Source organism: Aotus nancymaae, unplaced genomic scaffold, assembly GCF_030222135.1.
Source record: "Aotus nancymaae isolate 86718 unplaced genomic scaffold, 86718_ANA_hifiasm-v0.15.2.pri h1tg000014l, whole genome shotgun sequence".
Lineage (NCBI taxonomy): Eukaryota > Metazoa > Chordata > Mammalia > Primates > Aotidae > Aotus > Aotus nancymaae.
Genome location: NW_026988425.1, coordinates 48,514,719 through 48,530,174, shown reverse-complemented (window position 1 = coordinate 48,530,174; position 15,456 = coordinate 48,514,719).

Below are 15,456 nucleotides of genomic sequence, written 5' to 3'. Positions count from 1 at the left end.
AATGTGTCTATATATGTAGTAAGTTTTTCTTACCTTCTCCTATTCCCCTACTTCTGACATAATAGTCATTACTTTTATATCTCAGCATAAGTTACAGGATATCAATGAGGACTATGACTCGGCTAAAAGAAGAATGAACAAATTTACTGTACTGGAAAAACATTTTCCAGAATTCCCGTATCTCTATGCTTCTGAGATAGTACTGACCACAGGAGAAATTTGTGGAAGGTTTAGAAAGCAGAAAAGAAGCTGCAGCCCTGTTGTTTTATATTGTGAAAGTCAATGTAGGAGGCTGGGTATGGTGGCTCACTCCTATAATCCCAGCATTTTGGGAGGCTGAGGTGGGTGAATCACCTGAGGTCAAGAGTTCAAGACCAGCCTGGCCAACATGGTGAAACCCCATTTCTACAAAAATACAAAAATTAACTGGGCATGATGGCAGGTGCCTGTAATCCCAGCTACTCAGGAGGCTGAGGTGGGAGAATCGCTTGAACTTGGGAGGTGGAGGTTGCAGTGAGCTGAGATGACACCACTGCACTGCAGCCTGGTGACAGGGTGAGACTCTATCTCAAAAAAAAAAAAAAAAAGTCAATGTAGGGTGCCAGGTAGCCTGTACACACTGTGGTGACAAGCTGCTCAGCTTGTCTACATAAGGCAGCACTTGGGCTCACCCTTTTGGTACCAGAATTCTTTCAGCTTCACCAAATCCCAGGCCAAAAGCATGTGCTATTCTATGGCAAAAGGTGCCAACTTCTGCAAGCAACCTGCAGCATCAGAGGTGGAGACAGTCTGAGACTGATGTGGATTCCAGTTCATCCTCACAGTTCCAGCTCATTATCAGGAGTTTTAAGTTCATCTTTATTTTTCTTCCCACCTGGTCTGGCCGATTTAGAGCAACTTCAGTCTCAACACCTGATACAGAGACAGCAGCATTGCATAGACCCGTCCACCAGTTCCCACAGCTGTGTGAGATCTTAGCCCTATAATAAATCCTTTTTCTATGTACTTGTAAGTGTTTAGCCTGTTTAAGAATGTTTGATACACTTATTCAAGTCTATAATTTGCAAATTCTTAAAATGAAAATGAATTTGACTTCATGGTTTCCCTTTAAAAATTAAGTTGCTTTATGATGTCTCATATCATTTAAAAATATTCCTTCTTAACGAAAGTTTCAGGCATAAACTTACTTATCTAAACCCTTAGAAAAAAAAATGTGCCCATGTAAAACAAAGCTCCATGATGTTACGTGTTCATGTGGGACGTCTGATTATATCAGCTTGCTTTCATCACTGTACACTCCTCAAAGAATGGGTTTTGGTAGGAAAGAGAAGGCCATTTAGCCAGGGTTTTGGAAGAGGGTTTAATAAAGGAACTATTTACATTGATGTGGACAAGGGTCTGGGAATCCACAAGGGATGGTGAATAACCAAGAACTAGCCACGGAGGGAGCCCTTACCACCTGCATGCATGGAGACTCGAAGGACAGCACCAATGTTACCATAGTCTACTGAGAGCTAGAGCCATGAAAAGGGCCTCTAACAAGGGCTGAGGATGTAGAGGGATGCAGCTATTGCCACATTATGCTGTAGCAGCATAGGCGTGCCAGGAGTGAATACTCCAACCCCTCTTCAACTCCACCTCCTGTCTCCAGCTGATGTTTCCCATTGGCAAGGGAGCCTGGGGAATGCCGTTAGTAGTGTGGGGCCAGAGAATGGAGCAATGGGGTGTGGAAGAGAGCAAACTGACATGTCAGCTACATGCAGGACAAAAGGCATTTAGGGCTTATCAGGAACAAGGGACCTAGAGCAATTCCTACTGTGCCATGGGAATCAGAGGGATAACATAGGAGAGTAAATAATTTTTTTAGCCTGTACCTAGCTGGAGCAGTTCATTTGCAGGACCAAAAACAAGTATCCCTTCAGAGGCTTGTCTTCAGAAGCCAAGGAAAACAAGCTACTGAAAATCCCACATTGGTAAAACATCCAACTCTCACTTCTTTAAAGAAACTGGAACCCAGAACAGTTAAGCAGGTTAGTGGAAAGAGAATTTAGGTTGCTTAGTTCAGGCTCTTCCTAGTCTATGAGGATCTTTCCAGAATCAAGAATAGGCAGTACTTCTAAATACTTTCAAAATACTTAAAAATTGAATTACCTTTGGTGAAATATTATATAAGATGATACTCAATCCAATCATTAAGGTAAAATAGGCAACAAAGACCACACTAATGAAAAAGCTATTAAATGGCTTCAGCGTTTTTTATTCTGACCCCGTAAGGCTTCTTTGCAGCTCTTGTTCTGCCTTAGTATCAGCCCTTGTGAGCTGTTAATCCTTCGGGTAGTTCTAATCACAAACAGTTGTACTGAGTGGCGCTCTGCTACCAGGAAATTCCCTTATAATACTTAAGAGTCTTGACCCATTCTTTCTCACTCTCACTTTTATAAATGATGATTTGGAAACCTTCAAATACAAAGGGTGAGGCCTGCTCCTAAAGTCCCTTCGTTTTCTACCATCTACCAACTACTACCTTATCTCATTTAAATAAAATATTAGCCAGTAGAGGCATCCTCAAGATTCTAGAGATATCTTTGTCTCCTCTCTCCTTTGGTTTTCATATCTAATCACTTCAAGGCTTCCTATTTTTTCTTTAGCAGTTGCTTTCTTCCAGTCATGCTTATCACCCTGGTCCAGAACCTCACCCTGCACATTCTTAGATAAGCATCAATGCCTTTGAACTGAAATATCTGCTTCTAGGCTCTTCCCCTACATTCTATCATGTTTTCTAAGAATGAGTACTATTTCTAGAACATTACCTGAGGAGACTATAGTGGGTTCCTCTAAGAGCCTGATCTCAACCATGACATTCAAGCCCTGCATCAACTGGACACATCTCACAATGAACATGATGAATCCCTCCTAGTTACCAACTTATTAAAAACATGTATTAATTTTTAAAATGTGCCACAGCTTGAATTTTCTCTTACAAAAGCAGGAATTTGGTCATTTGTGAAGAAGCTTCCTGTTCCTTTCTCAAGGGTTACATCGGTGATGTTGTGAAGGCTGGGACATCGCTCATTTATCAACTTACACGTTTTAAAAAAGTCATTCTTGCCTTTCCTTCTTTTCTCAATAAGAGGGATATTTTAGTCCTTTGGAAAATGTAGCTTATCATTTTTGATATGGTACAAAACAGTGTTTCCTCCCTTTCTGTTCCATGACCCCTCAGTGACAATCTGTTTTACAATTTTGTACAATGATACAAAGTTGTGTTTATGGACAATCTATGCTGCATTCTACATAAAACTGGAAATTTTATTAACTCATATGGGACCACTGAAGGAAACATAAGACTTGAGGAGACGCAGATATGCTAATTTGGTCTACGATTTAACCATTACTCCAATCCTGCAAAACATAAACAAACATACCTGAAAGTGACCAACTGTATCACTGTGTACTCAAAACAGGGCATTTGTCTTTCATAAGATTTCTAATCCTCAGGGAAGGCTTTCCTGTGTGAAAACGCTTTTCACGTTTGTTTCTGGGTTCACATAATTCTTAAAGTATTTTGAGAGTAATCTGTCAAGTTTTAGGATTGGGGTATGTCAAATCATTTTCATAAAATGACTTTTGATATCCTAAAAACTAAGTATTTTGTTATTGCTTTGTCCTGTGAATTGTCCTATGAACAATGCCACTCATAACTGTGACTGACATTTCTCTATCTACACAGTAATTGTAGCCTTTTCCTGAGAGGTTCCAGCAAGTCGAGCTCCACTGTTTCCCCGACCAGTCATAATAACCACAACTGTAACAACTGTTAATGATTTCTCATAAGAATCTTGAGGCTGAGAGAAACAATGCAATACTGAGTTTTCAAAATTTTGAATAAGAGCTGCACATGGTGTTAATATTGCTATAATTTCCTTTTCTTACCATAAATAGTTAACTTATTGAAGTGTCCCTTTGTGGTAAAAACTAATTGTTTATTCTCTGGCAAAACAAAATTGTTAATTCTGCTATGACTTTATGAGTTATCAAAGCTTCCAGCCTTCTTAATGAAGAGTTTGACATCTGAGATCTAATACTTTTTAAAGGGTATAAACTCAATTCTCACTTAATATTAGTAAATAACATTCTATACTATTATGAACCAAGCAACATCTTTTCTTTTTCTTTTTTTCCTTCTAAATATATCCTAAAAGTTGAGGACCAGTGAGGATTACTGGCATAAGACAAAAGCAGATTTTTTTTTTCTTGGTAATTCAGTCAAAGCATCACTTTTATCTGGATACTTTGAATGTGGTCTGAGACTTTTAGTCTAGTAGTCTAGACATTATCAAAGTAATATGTTGAATGGAGAACATTTATGAAAATAAGTGACTAGGAGTTTGAGATTCAAAGTATTTCTTCCAACACAGCTATTTTACATAATAATTTATCTGTTATTTTACTTATACATAATGAGAGCTCTACCAAGTTATATGATCTATATAGATATTTCTGCTACCAAAAAGAAGTGCAGTGATTCTCCATTTATGTTCACTGGCAACTGTCACATGGAGACATAGTGTTGTGTCCACTATGTAACATACAACTAAAGCTTGTACCTACATACAACCATGCTGTAGGGCAGGCATGGTTTACATCAATGGAAGTGGGCAAATGAACCAAGCAGCCTGTTGAAATGTTTGAGAAATTTAATGACTGATCACTCACTTTAGTTGCAGCAGAGGGTCTCCTATTGATGCATCTTATGGCTTGCATATAGGTAGCACAAAATATAGAGCTCAGTGACACACAAAGCCAGCTTACTCTTCCTGCATTGCCCTTCTTACAATTTCTTTTGATTCCGAGTTACACTGGGAAAGCCAAAGAAGAATCAGCAAAGCCATCATCTCTCTACTGCGCTTTAATTGTCCCTTTTGCTTACTTTACTTTATTTCATTAACATTTTAAAGATGATACTGTAACTCCAAAGTGGAGTAATTTTCCTGAGATCCTTAGAAGTCAGTGGTGGAAGCAGGATTCTTCTACTTCTCCAGACTGAATCAAAGGCACTGTCTATAAGAACACAATTCCTTCAACAAGGCTTTCAGTACATAGGATAGCCAGCACTTCAGTGTTCAGTATATTTGTTTTCATTTGTTTTATTTTTTTAAACTATTTTATTTATTTATTTATTTTGAGACGGAGTCTTGCTCTGTTGCCCAGGCTGGAGTGCAGTGGTATGATCTTGGCTTACTGTAACCTCTGCCTCCTAGGTTCAAGCGATTCTCCTGCCTCAGCCTCCTGAGTAACTGGGATTACAAGTGCACCAACACGCCCAACTAATTTTGTATTTTTAGTAGAGGCAGGTTTCATCATCTTGGCCAGGCTGGTCTCGAATTCCTGACCTCAAGTGATCCACCGGCCTCGGCTTTCAAAGTGTGGGAATACAGGCGTGAGCCACCACACACGGACATATTTGTTTTTAATCCTTACAACAACCATAAGGAAATTACCTACACTGTTTTCAATTTCCATTTTAAAGATGAGATAACTGACTCTCAGAGGTTAAGTATCCTTCTCAAGGTCACACAGCTAATAAAGCACCTGGGATTGAAATTTAGATCTGTCTTCTGCCAAAGCTTGATCTTAACCATTGGGCTAACTGGATCAGAATTATATGAAATAGCTATGCCACAGCATGTGATTATGGTGTGGTAAATCAACCATTACTCTTTAGACTCTATGAAATCTCATGAAGTCACACGTGTCGGTCCATTGCTCTTTTCAGTTCCTACTAGGAAAACTAGCTAAACCTCTTAGTCTGTAACATTATGATGCCTCTTTATAATGCTGAAATGATTTCTACCAATTCTGAATTGCTACTGAACCAGTTATTGGTTCAGAAGCAATTCCAATACTTCTCTGAACTATTCCCTTGGAGACAGCCTGAGTAGTAGAAAGATACAGTATAATATCTATCATGCTTTTCTTCCTTGATGTCTTCCAGCAGGTCTAGTGTACCACAGGCACACCATCAGTCAGCCATAACATGTACCAGAACATACACACGCACAAAGGGAATAAAGAGAGGCTCTGGTGGAATACGCATGTTCCAGAACACGTCCATTGACTGAGTGTTTATAAAGAAAGAGTAATTCACTGATGTACTTTAGCAGCAAGTGTACAGTACTGTCTTCTCCACCTCTCATTCACCCAGAGCATTCGCCACCTCTCAGGTACATGAAAAATCACAATTACGTTAGAGAATCCTATTTGAAGAAAAGCTTCTCAAGGACAAAGCATTATAATGAATCCATCTGCACGGCATGGCATTAAACACAAGGTGCAGGCAAAGACTTCGAGGTCATGGCAAGAAGACAGGGAAAGCACTGGAAAAGCTTGGCTCTCATGAATGTGTTAGTGTCTTTTGTGTGCCCGTTTGTTAATTAATTATTAAGATAATAGTTAATTCTTATGCATTTTTTTCTTAATGTACTCTTTTAAGAAGAGGTAACATCAGGTTTAAGCAATTGATTTAAAAGTAAACTGTCACCTGGCCCATGCCTATAATCCCAGCACTTTGGGAAGCTGAGGCAGGAGGATCACTTGAGGCCAGGAGTTCGAGACCAGCCTAGGCAATATAGCAAGGCCCCGTATTAACAAAAAATTTAAACATTCATCCCAGCTACTTATGGGGCTGTTGTGGGAGGCCCAGGAGGTCAAGATTATAGTGAGCCATGATCATGCCACTACACTCCTGGGTGACAAAGCAAGACCCTGTGTCAAAAAAGAAAAAAAAAATTAAACTGCTTCTGGAGTATTAAACCTTAAAATAATTTATTTTGAAAGCAAAATTAAGTCACAGGATTTCCTCCTTTGTTCATTATAGGCCTTGCAGACTAGTACTGAATGGAAAGGCTCATTTGAAGGGAAAAGCAGAAAAGGAGACCAGTAGTACGCCACCATCAATGCATTCAGGAAGGTATTTACAGTGTGGAAATGCACAGACTCCCCCAGTCTCTTGACAAAGAGAACCCTGAACTTAGAATTTCAATGCCCTGGCTTTCGTTTCCAAAAATTCTTTTTTGCAGTATTGAGGATGAAGCCAGTATACCTAAAAGGAATTGTGGTAAGGCTAGAGAGAAAAGAAAAAAGCCAGGGTGATGTGTTCTGTATTGTCACAGAATAAACAGATCAGTAAAACAGAGGAGAGCTCAGAGGCAGAGTCATGTATAGAAGGCATTCTATGTAGGTTAAGGGTGGCACCGGCTCACTGGAGAAAAGAATGAATTGTTTAGCAGATGGTGTTAGAAACCAGGCTAAACAATGGACATGATCTCAATTTAACCCCACATATAAAAAATAGACTAAAAAATGGATAAACGCCTCAAACGTGGAAGGGAATGCTATAAAGTTTACTGAAGCTGTGGCCTCTTGATTTTGTGGTAGGAAAGGACTTTTTTAACTTTAGCAGCACCAGCCGTTAGGCTCAAAGTTGGTGGAAGAGATTCCATCAAATGTAAGGATTTTTGTTCAACCAGGGACATCATAGACAACGTGAACAGGTAACAAAGTAGGAGAAGTGCATCAGGCATATTGGGATGATTTCCTGTTAGAAGAAGGAAAAGGAAGTAGTTAAGAGGGATTAAAAGAAATAATTAAATCAAGAAAGGAACCCTGAGTGGACGAATGATGATAATACAGGCACCATGAGCTGAGATATCAGGTCTATTCAACCCTTTGTACCTTGAGTACCATGATAATATGTTGGGAGAATCTCAGGCATTTGGTGAAAAAAAGCTTCTAAATAGCTAAGCAGTGAAGAATAGATAATTATAAGGGTACTTTTACAAGTGCTATGGATCATGCTTTGGACATTTAATATTCAAGAAAATGGACTCCCTTTTCAAATACTTTAGGCCACCGAATTAGGCTTCTTTAAACATGACACTCTTCAGGACAGTGGCTCATCCCCAGCCCCCACTAGCGATGTATTTTCTGTTATGTAACAGGCGCTGAAGTAGGCCCAAAACAGCACAATCCAATGAGACACTGTTTCCTTCCTTCAAGAAACTCTGACTAGTGAGAGAGAGAATGAAAACAGCAGCAGCCAACACTTACTTAATGTTACTATGTGCCCAGTACTGTTCTTCTGTATGACATTAGCTATTCATCTCAATAATCCAGTAGGTTGATGATGTCGCTATTTGTTTCCTTACCTATAAAATGGGGTAAATAAGTTACAGAGATGTTAAGTAGCATGCCTGAGGTCACGGAACTAGAAAGAAGTAAAGCTAAGATTCAAACCCAGGCAGACCGGCATCTGTGCTCTTAACTACTATGTGCAAAACAGCATGGTAAATGCCAACAGAAATATGCAGAAGACTGGCACTTCACTCACGGAAAGGAGGGCACTCCCCTCAAATTAAGAGCAGTTAAGAAATGTTTCTATACAGTGTGTTCTGTGATTTCAAACATTACTGCTTGTTTTAAATCTGTAAGTTAAGTTGGGGAGAATTCACATCTCTACAACAGTCTTTGTATCCATGAACATCATTATCTCTGTATTTTTCTAGGTTTTTAACTTCTCTTAAAATCTTAAAGTTGTAACAATTATTCTTAGGCTTTTAAAGTTTCTACTTTAAAGGTCATTTAAAAAACACATTTAAAAACACATTTCCTAACTTTGTTGCTAAGTAACTAGGAACACAATTCATTTTATATTGATTTTTAAGTAGTAACAGATTTAATTTTAATAATTGATAGGCAAATTTGTGTTTTACATACACAACCACAATCTGCCCATGAATTGTTTCTTTCTTTCTATTCTTTATCGTTTATGTTTTTTCTCTGGTTATGCTGTCCAGGTCCTCTAGTACAACGTAGAATGGAAACTGTGATAGCTGGCACCCTTGTCTTGTTTCTGACCTTAAATCACACTTAAAGTTTCACAATTGAATATGTTTGCTTTAAGTTTTTTGTAGATACCCTTCATCAATTGGAATAAATTCCCTTTTACTTTTAGATTGCCAACCACGTTATGGACTGAATTATGTCTCCCCCACATTTATATGTTGAAGCCCTAACATCCAGTACCTTAGAATGTGACGGAATTTGGAGACGGGTCCTTTAAAGAGGTAGTTAAAATGAGGCTGTTAGAGTAGACCTCAACCCAATATGGCTAGTGTCCTAAGAAGAGGCACTTTGAACATACAGACACAGGGGTGCATGAGTACAGAGAAAAGACACAGCGAGGAGGCATGAACCTGCAAGCCAAAGAGAGAGGCTTCAGGAGAAACCAAACCTGCTGAAACCTCGATCTTGGACTTCTAGCTTCCAGAACTGTGAGAAAATAAATTTCTGTTGTTTAAACCACCCAGTGGGTGGTATTTTGTTATGATAGCTCTAAAAAACAAATACCAATGGATATTTAATTTCTAATTTTTTTTAAATATGTTGAGATGGTTCTGATTTTTCTTCCTTAATCTGATAATGTGGCGAGTTAACTGATTTTCTAATGTTAAGAACATCTGGCATTCCTAGGATAAGCCTGGCTTATGGTTTTTTTTTTTTTCCTACTTTTCTTGGTTGTTTTGCAATATTTTTCCAACTGTGTTTGTGAGTGAGACTGATATATAATTATTGCACAGGATATATAATTATTGATGTCCTCAATCAGATATCAAGATTATTGTAGTTGTTTGAGATGACCTGGCAAGCACTCCCTCCTTCTCTACTCCGAAATAGTTTCAAGTTGGAATGTTTTGTTTCTGGAATGTTTGGTAGCACTTGATAGTAAACTTGTCTGGCATGGTGCTTCCACATGAAGGCTTTTAAATAGTTGTTTCTTTAATGGTAATGGAACTCTTATTTTTTTTTTCATTTATTGTTCCAGGCACTTGTGTGTCTTTTCACTCTAGAAATACATGGTCTTCCGTTCTGGAATGTTTACTAGAATTTTTGGTAGCTTCTTCTCATCAATGTCTTTGTTTCTGCTTGTTTTTCTTGAAACATCTAATTGGGTATCAGATCTTCCGATTGATATTTTAATTTTCTTTGCTTGACTGCTCCACATTTTGCGGAGGGCGGGAGAGGCGGGGGGCTCAATTTCCTTAGCTTTCTTCCAGCTTTACTAAATTTCTCTTTGCCTTTATCTGGTGTTCCCAAGTTCAAACTTTCCAGTTTAACCTCAGGAGTAAATTTTCACTCTGGTCTGCATTGGGGCAGTGACCTGGCTTCATGGAGCCAGGCAGATCAGTGGCTCAACTACTCCTTTAAACGTTCACAAGCCCGTTTTGTGTTTTTAGTCTTTCCCGCCTCAGAGAACCAGGTGCTTCCTATTGCTGAGCTCAGTTCTGCAGCAGGAATAGCTTGTTTCTTGCTGGCTTCCCCCGCCTCTTGAACTTAGCCTTCAGCTTTCTCCGTTCTGCTACATCAGTTGCCATTTCTCTATCCACTTTCTGTTTTCCTAAATGGTTGACCTCTTCTATGCTGGTGTCTCTTCTTTAATTCTCTGTCTTGGTGGATCTCTTTTTATTCCTTTACTGGCCTTTGGGGGAGGTGGGGAAGATAACTAAGTACATTCAATATTGCAAGTTTAAGTGGAAAACCTCCATTCGTATTTAACTGCACACCTTCATTGTCCAATACAGTATCCACTACCTGCATTTCTAGTTCTCAATAGCCATGTGTAGCTAATGGCTACCATAATGGGTAGTACAAGTATAGAACATTTCCATTGTTACAGAAAGTTCTATGGACTGTGTCGCTTAGCACAACCCAGAGATGCCATCCACGACTACCTGTCCAGAGTGTGCTTCCCTGTTACTCGCCAGCACATCTCTTTAATTCTGTATAGCACTTATCACTAGCTGATCTCTTTCCTGTCTCCAATCACTAGAGACTAAGCTTTATGTGAGCAGGGATAATATTCCTCCAGCATCCCCAATATATAGTAGATGTTAAATAAGTATGTAGAATGAATGAATCCATATTAGCCTGTCCAGAGTACTTACTTGCCTGTCTTTCTCAATTTAAATGACATAGATTCAGAATCTCAAGCCAGCATGAGATAGGAAGCATTATTATCTAGATGGTACACGATAGCCACTTTTTTCATTGGCCTTATTTTATAGTTTCTTGTTTCTGAGTTTCTTATCTCCTTGCAAGCTGCTTTGAATCAAGTGCCAGCTTGGATTAAGCCTTCCTTATATGTAAGCCTTGAAAGAAGAGATCAAAATTATAAATCAGGAACATTCAAGACATTTCCAACTTCCAGTGGAATATCTACAAGAAAGCAATTTGAACAGTTTCTATATTATGTCAATAAGTGATGATCTCATAAGAAGCAGGCAAGAAAGCAAGGGCCCAAACACTTCTTGGGATTTGCTTCCCTCTGTAGTTGACACATCTTTATGCTAGTCTCAGGGACCAGAATGAGGGAGCAATTACACAGGATGGAGCTGCAAATCAACTTTCACCAGCACCACATGGGGAACTGGGGGGTAATAATCTGCAAAGAAGCTCCTAGGTGAACCCTGACTTGCACCAGAATTCCCCAAATTAAACCGTCGATACCTCCTATACCTTGGGCTTCAAACACTCGTCTTCTTTTAAGTAAATAATGCCTCATCCTAAATTTGTTGCTATCAATTCTTTACATGCTGTTTTCCCATCTGGAAAGTTCCCCTCACAAATCCTCCAAAAGAAATTTTTTCTTTCTTTGAGAGTTCTATCAGAACTCCTGCAACTTTGGCAAAACCTCACTGAGTTCTCATCCCTTAAACACTTGGGTAACTCCTCCGGGACCAGGTTCCCTGTGTGCACATTTGCACTGGGAAGGGCTTTGTCTATTTTCCTTTCTTTGTCCTGTTATTTCTAATCATTGGAAGTTCCTCCATGGTAGACTCTAGGCCTGCTTTATTCTCTTGTCACATTGATCCCAAGATCTTGTTGCTTCACAGTAGTATAGGGAAAAAATAGATATTCCAGGGTTATGGAAGGAAAATCCTTAGCTCTATTATTTAATGTGTGATCTTGGGAAGGTTATTTTTTCTGTGATTTTTGCTGTGAGATTTCAGATTTCCTATGGTGATCATGGGGCCTAATGGATTTGTTGATCTTTCTCCCTCACTCAGAGCTGACCGCGTCAGAAAGTATTAACAAGTATGCTCAGGCAGTGACACATTGACACAATGAGGTGGTTGTAAATAGTGAGGTCTGTGCTCTTAGCAACCAATCAATCTTTAATGGTGCCAGGGCTACATGAAAGGTGTCAAGCCAGGCTGCTGAGGGAGATTCAGACACACATGTGTAGCAGAAAAGGCGATTCACCATTCAAGAAAGGACTTGGCTGCCCAATTACAATGAGTGTGATTTACTAATGGCCTCCATCTATCTGTTAACTCTTTCAGCCCTTCTAACACCTTTACTTTAGCCCCATAAGGCTCACAACTGGCTTGCAGAACTGAAAGAGAATAAATTTGTGTTGTTCTAAGTCTTTATGTTTGTGGTAATTTATGTTTGTGGTAATTTATCACAGTTAGGAAATAGGAAACTAATACAATCAGCAATGTAGAATGTATCTAAGAGATTAAATGAACTTGCTGCGGTTGGTATTGAGAGGGATTTACACAGCTTTTTGATATTTGGTGCTTGAATGCTGGTTGCTTGTGAGGTCTAGTTACTTTTCCCTGGTATAATTATTTACCATTTTCAGTGGATGTCTTATCTTGCTTTAACACCCCGAGACCTAGCAAAGCCTTTTCAGAAAAGGTGAGTGATCTTAAATCATGTAGTGATTAGTTGAACTCTATCCCCAGGCTGAGGAAACAGGAGACTGGAAGGAACAGGTGACTTGACCAAGCTCATCTAGTTAAGTAGTCACAAGTCTTGATCATGACTGCCAGGCTTCTGATCTTTGAAAAATAGACATATGAGGCTGTAAGATCTACTTGCAGGAGTGAAAACAGGTTTAAACTGACATGGAGATATTTTGGATTAAAAACTTCAGAGTTAGCCATTTCAGTGAGGGTTTCCTCTAGTTAGAATTGCAAGTAGCTCACCATGCTAAGAGCAGAAAACGCTATTCTAATTCGAACCTCTGACCTCATTCAAACCCCTTCCATTTATGAATCAAGCTCTGTTAGCAGCTTCATGTAAGGAAACCCTGCTCTGATGAAGTTCATCTTCCAGGACACAGTGATACTTTGTTTAGGTTTAGAAAGCAGAGAAGAGGACTGGGGTAAATCAGAGGTGGGTATCAAGGCAACCACCTGGAGAGAAAGGGATAAAGGACTCAGAAGAGAATTTTAAAGTCACAGGAGTTATTGGAAGTGGTAAGTGAGAAAAAGTGCCTGATGACCTTTGCAGATCTGACCACTTTTTATTAAAAAGAAGTGTCCATGATTTAAGAGTCATTCTAATGAAAGATACTATCTTTCAGCTATTATGGAATAATATCAAGGCAAAGATGAGACAAGAGGTAGAAGGAACAAGACTATATAAGCTAGGTCAAAACTGAGTATTAAAAGTGCTCTTAGGATAATAATATGTGGACAGTTTTATAAGTAAACATTCATTGTAATATTTGTAATCGTAGTAACTAATAAAGGATTTAATACAGCAGTACATTTTTACAATAGTTTTATGTATCCATTAAACATTTATGAAAAGTTTCAGTGATCCAGTGTATGCATGATACAAAACTAGTGAAGGCAGTATTCTCCTCTAAAATGAACAAACAACAAAAGAATAACTGGAAATAACCACTAATATGTTGGTTTCTCTGGATGGTAGAATTTGGGAGACCAAGCTGCAAAAATGCATTTCTTTTTTATTCCTTGCAAGTGACAGTTTAACAAAAAATTTTCCTCCAAATTTGGCTAGCCAGCAGTCTTTATGGAATTTTAGAGTGTGTACTGTTGAGAGAATTTCTCCTTGCTTTTGACAAGCAACAGTTATGGCCTCTGTATTAGTGTGTTTTCACGCTGCTGATAAAGACATATCTAGACTGAACAATTTAGAAAACAAAGATGTTTAATGGATTTACAGTTCCACATGGCTGGGGATGCCTCATGGTCATGGCAGAAGGTAAGGCAGGAGCAAAGATCTGTCTTACATGGCAGCAGGCAAGAGAGAATGAGAGCTTGTGCAGGGAAATTCCTCCTATAAAACCATCAGATCTCATGAAACTTACTATCATGAGAACAGCACGGGAAAGACCCACCTCCATGACTCAACTTCCTCCCACCAGGGCCCTCCCACAACACGTAGGAATTCAAGATGAGATTTGGACGGGGACACAGCCAAACCTTATCAGCCTCTTTCCTCTAAACCTATGCAGTAATACAAATGCCTCATGAGCTTACGTGTTTCTTTTCTTTCTTTTTTTTTTTTTTTAAAGATGGGGTTTCACCATGATGGCCAGGCTGGTCTTGAACTCCTGACCTCAGGTGATCCACCCACCTCGGCCTCCCAAAGTGCTAGGATTACAGACGTGAGCCACTGTGCCCGGCAAGCTTACATGTTTCTTACGCATCTGGAAGAGGGTCATTCTTTTTACTGAAGGCAAGCGCAGAACTAGGTTAATAAGATCATGTCTTGTTCAGGATGGCTGTCTGTTACTTGGCATACAGAATGGTAGGTTGATTAAATGCATTCTAACCTCTCTACACTCTTTTAAAAAGGATGTATTGAGGTGATTACTTCTGTAGCTACCAACCCTATCAATCAGCTATAACTGCAACTTCCTGTAGTGGGTAGTGTATTATCTGTTCATATCAATTCAGTCAAGTTAGCCTCTTTCTTCTGTAGGGGTAGAATCACTGACATCTCAGAAAACATCTAATTGGAAAAATGTGCTCTGTATAGAGCTCAAAATCTACAGGGTTTTTTTTCTTTCTTTTTTTTATAAGGACTCTTTTCTAAAATGCAATATGTGATTTTTTTAATACATTACACTGAACACAAGGTTTTCTTTGATGCAATGAATGTGCAAATTGTGTGGAATAAGGTGAATATTATGGTACAGTCTTTGGAACTTTTCCTTGAACATATTCTTTCATCTCCCTGCTTTGGCCCCATATACCAATTCTTAGAGGCAGCAAGAACCATATTGACCCTAATGACCTGTTTAGGACTATGTTTCCCTAAGCTTAACTTTTAAAGAAAAGGCAGAAGCCTCCTGCTCCAGAGTGGCTATCCTCCTCCACATAGAAACAGGCCTCTCAAAAGCCTGACTAGGCAGTAGCTAACACATCATTTTTCACTAAGACAATGGACCAAAAGGTGTTTCTTTGCTAACTCAAGCCCTTTATTTTATTTTAAATATAATTATTCATGAAGAAAAGCAGAACAAAGCAAAACAAACAAAAAATTTGCCTTGACTATTTCTGCTCATTGAGAGGTTTTGTTTCCCCAATTAGTTTCAATCAAACTGTGCTGAAGAGTGTATGTTTATGGATGTCC